This window comes from Taudactylus pleione, unplaced genomic scaffold (assembly GCF_031769625.1).
Source record: "Taudactylus pleione unplaced genomic scaffold, aTauple2 ptg000763l, whole genome shotgun sequence".
NCBI classification, from domain to species: Eukaryota; Metazoa; Chordata; class Amphibia; order Anura; family Myobatrachidae; genus Taudactylus; species Taudactylus pleione.
In genome coordinates this window covers 923285-928335 of record NW_028285165.1, presented here as the reverse complement: position 1 = coordinate 928335, position 5051 = coordinate 923285, and positions in this window count along the sequence as shown.

Below are 5051 nucleotides of genomic sequence, written 5' to 3'. Positions count from 1 at the left end.
TTTGGATGACTTTTTGCTGTTCCTCCATCCACTCAAGTATATAAAGAGTGTAATTCCACCTTGTAACTACCTCTTGCTTCAGCTGGTGGCGGCAAATTCAACATTTCCTGCAGGTGCTGCAACCTACTACATGTGCCTGCTGAATGGCAAAAATGTTCTGAAATATTTCAGGCCACAGAGAGCATCTCCTGCTCAGCCCTGTCAGTTTTAAAAAAATTTGCACCACAAGGTTGATTGCATGAGCAAAACATGGGACGTGTTGGAATTCACCCAGCTGTAATGCTCTCACAATATTGGTGGCGTTGTCAGAAATTACATATCCTTAGGAGAGTCCAAGCAGGGTAAGCCATTTTGCAATGACTTCCCTGAGTTTCTCTAAAAGATTTGCCCTTCCTTCACTGCGCTTTCCACCTAAGCTTAAAAGAATAATGGCAGCAGGTGGGTGGAGTACATGAGGATTCAGTAGATGGATGTGAAACCCTTCTTGGCCAAGTGGTTACAGTGGTTGTTTTACAAGGCCATGGTCCCGGGTTCAATTCCCACCAAAGACCAATATTATTTTGTAATCATGATTACTATGGATTCATTCCTCTCTATATCTATTTTTTTAATAAAGTACAGTGGTGAATCAATCTGTACTAATTATGTTTCAGATGCACCCACAGGTGTTGGGGTTCAGGGACTCAAATGCAACCTCACTTTTCAATAAGACCACATGATTTCCTATTCAATAATGTTACAATACTATACTGATAGCACTACATAGCTCCACAATTCCCTTGCACCCTGCAATGAAACACCCATAGAGTTATGTGTTGGAGGTGCTTGTGTCGGGTTTAAGACACACTTTCAGCATCATGGGTTCATATGGGTCAGCTGCACATACAGCTTTCACTGAGACAGGATGATTTAATGTTCAGTAAAGTTGGGGTACTGTATTGAAAACACTACATTGCTCCACATATGCCTCGCACCCTGCAATGACACAGACATTAAGACGCATGCATACTGTAGCTTACAGTACTGACAACCATTGTGACACTCTGAGCATGTGCATACTGTAGTGTGCATCATGCATCATGTGTGAGTTGTGCATCCTATATTCCTGTAACATGGCTGCCAGATAGAGGCAATTCATCTCGGGTGAGCTCCTCATCCTGGGAAAATTGAGGAACCAACCTCTCTCTAATAACTAGGAGAAGGAGATGTTCTACAGGTGGGCAAGGTGTGAGATCCCTGCCACACTGGGGTGAGAACAAAGCATCGTAACGCTACAAATGCTCTGTGGCTAGAGAGGTTCAGAAGGTGCCTCCTGTGTAGTAAGTACAGTATTACTATACAGGTACAGTAAATACAGTATACAGTACACTAACATGAATACAATGCACTACTGTGACATACTGTACTGTAGGGTGCGGGATAACCGACAGACAATGACTGACAATCTTTATGTTCCACCAACATGGTCAACAGACATTTGATTGACAGGGTCATTAAGTTGACATGGACTAATGGCCAACACACTATTGGTCGACATGGGGCTTGTTTGCCACGGTCACATTTATAGTTATTAGGTGAACATACAGTAGTGGATATAGGTATGTGTGAGACTAAACTCATTGATATAGGTATGTGTGAGACTACACCCATTGATATAGGTATGTGTGAGACTATAAACATGTATATAGGTATGTATGAGACTATAAGTATGGATATAGGTATGTGTGAGATGATACCCATGGATATAGGTATGTGTGAGACTATAAACATGTATATAGGTATGTATGAGACTACACCCATGGATATTGGTATGTGTGGGTCTATAAACATGGATATAGGTATGCATGAGACTATAAACATGGATATAGGTATGTATGAGACTACACCAATGGACATAGGTATGTGTGAGACTACACCCATGGATATAGGTATGTGTGATACTATACCCATGATTATAGGTATGTGCGAGACTATAACCATGGATATAGGTATGTGTAAGATTATAAACATGGATATAAGTATGTGTGAGACTATAAACATGGATATAGGTATGTGTGAAACTACACCCATGGATATAGGTATGTGTGAGACTATACCCATGGATATTGGTATGTGTGAGACTATACCCATGGATATTGGTATGTGTGAGACTATAAACATGGATATAGGTATGTGTGAGACTATAAACATGGATATAGGTATGTATGAGACTACACCAATGGATATAGGTATGTGTGAGACTACACCCATGGATATACATATGTGTGAGACTATACCCATGATTATAGGTATGTGCGAGACTATAATCATGGATATAGGTATATGTGAGACTATAAACATAGATATAGGTATGTGTGATACTATAACCATGGATATAACTATATGCGAGACTATATCCATGGATATAAGTGTTTGTGAGACTATACCTATGGATATAGATATGTGTGAGACTATACCCATGGATATAGGTACTATACCAATCTGCCCAGCTATTTTGTTGCTCATGGCATGGCATGAGTCGCGCCATGGACTTGTGGCATGGCATGCAGGCCTCTGAGTCACGCCATGGACTTGTGGAATACCGTGGTATTCTTCAACGAAGGATATGCTACGGCATTTAATACAGTGCTTAACCACTGGGTGGTGAGTGCTCTGCTTTTGCAATTGCATGTAATACAGTGCTTAACCACTGGGTGGCGAATGCTCCACTGTTGTAATTTGTACTGAATGCCTTGTACTGAATGCCATACTGTTAAACTTACAGTAAATTGGATGGATTTCACATTCACAGCATTTGCATGTTCGCACAACCAATACTGTATTTTTAATGTCACATAATGTACATACAGTACAGTACTGTACCGTACAGTAAGATCTTATAACAGGATGCAAATTACTGCACATACAGTATTGTACATACGGTACGGTGCAGTAACTGAACAGTAGAGAAGTTGCCCGACTTGTTGTCACGGTATAACCGATACTGTAGATTAATGAGTTGCACGCACAGCTTTCACTGAGATGGGATGAATTACAGTATGACAATTTTCTTTTTTTTATTAAAAACAGCAGCGGGAGGAGTGTACAAGGATGAGGCCGCTCTGTGCGGTTCACTGTAGCTGTCGTGTGGGCTAGTGGTTAGGTGATCACTTTGGTAGAATTATGGTCCCGGGTCCTTGGAAAAGAATATACCGTACCGTACGGTATATTTTTTTTTATTGTCACTGTCTGCTCTGGACACTATAGTGAAACTACTTTAGTAGTGTTGAACTGTAATACTGTAGTGTTGTTTAAAAGGCTGCTTAAAAGAAAGACATTACAAACTGATTGTGTGTTTAAATAGTGCAAAACTTTCATCAATGTCTGTGCTGTGGTGGCTGTCTGCTTCGAGGGGTTGCAATGGGATTTCATGCGCATGCCCAGTGGAGGGGTTACAATGGGATCTGTAGCACCAAGAGAGAGCTCTGTATCACAAACTGTGTGCCCAAAGCGCAAAACGCAAACATGCGACAACGTAGATGCGGTCTCGTCCTTACACATGATAGCTACGTCTCTTGGACTGTGTCTGAGAGTGGTTTCTGACTGTGAGAGAGCGCTCTGTGTTCAAAGCTGACTATGCGTTTGAAGTGCAAAATAGCGTTGCATCGCAAACTTATGACAATGGTGATGCTGTTCCAACCTTGCACACTAAGTACGGTAGTAGTGGGATCTGTATGAGAGAAAGCTCTCTGTATTACACGGTTGGCGCTATGGTGGCTGTCAGCCATCTGTGATGGATTAGAAATGGAGGGGGTACAATGGGATCTGTGGCGCCAAGCCATACGCCATGTAGCGCTATGCCATCACTGAGCATGCGCAGTTGGCTGTATTACTGCAGTCGGTATGCTGTTGAATTTCCATCTCTGGCGGGCACATGCCCAGTAGGAGGGTTGCGATGGGATTTCTGGCGCATGCCCAGTGGGCCGTGAGTCATACACAGTGCAACAGGTCCCTTCCCCCAAAGCAAGCAAGAGCCTCTCATTACCATAATAAAGGATGCTTTGTTAATCCATTTACTGTAAGCAGTCAGCTCTGCCCTAGTGTCCTGAAAAATGCTACGAATAGTGACCATTGCCAAGGACACCATCCCCCGTCTGCTAGGACAACTAGTGTGCCGCTATGAATGTGCCTGTACTGTATATTAAAAACTGACAGTGCCATTGAATTTAGAACCACAGAATAGTGATTTCATAACTGCAGAAACTGGTAGCGAATGTACTGTATAAAATGAGAGACAGGGCTCTGTATCACAAACTGTGCGCCCAAAATGCAAAACGCAAACATGCGACAATATAGATGCAGTCTCGGCCTTTCACACGATAGCTACGTCTCTTGGACTGTGTCTGAGAGTGGTTTCTGACTGGGAGAGAGCGCTCTGTGTTCAAAGCTGACTGTGCGTTTGAAGCGCAAAATAGCGTTGCATCGCAAACTTATGACAATGGTGATGCTGTTCCAACCTTGCACACTAAGGCCCTCATTCAGAGGTGGTCGGAGGATGCAAGCGGTCGCTCAGAAACTGGGCGGCCCCTTGCATCCTGACCGGCCGCCTCTGTTTCGGTCGTTAGGCTGTGGATTTACTCCCACAGCTCTAACGACCGCTAAGGTGATAGTATGAGAGAGAGCTCTCTGTATTACACAGTTGGCGCTATGGTGGCTGTCAGCCATCTGCGATGGATTAGAAATTGAGGGGGTACAATGGGATCTGTGGCACCAAGCCATACGCCATGTAGCGCTATACCATCATTGAGCATGCGCAGTTGGCTGTATTACTGCAGTCGGTATGCTGTTGAATTTCCATCTCTGGTGGGCACATACCCAGTAGGAGTGTTGCGATGGGATTTCTGGCGCATGCCCAGTGGGCCGAGAGTCATACACAGTGCATCAGGTCCCTTCCCCCAAAACAAGCAAGAGCCTCTCATTACCATAATAAAGGATGCTTTGTTAATCCATTTACTGTAAGCAGTCAGCACTGCCCTAGTGTCCTGAAAATGGCTACGAAAAGTTACCATCCC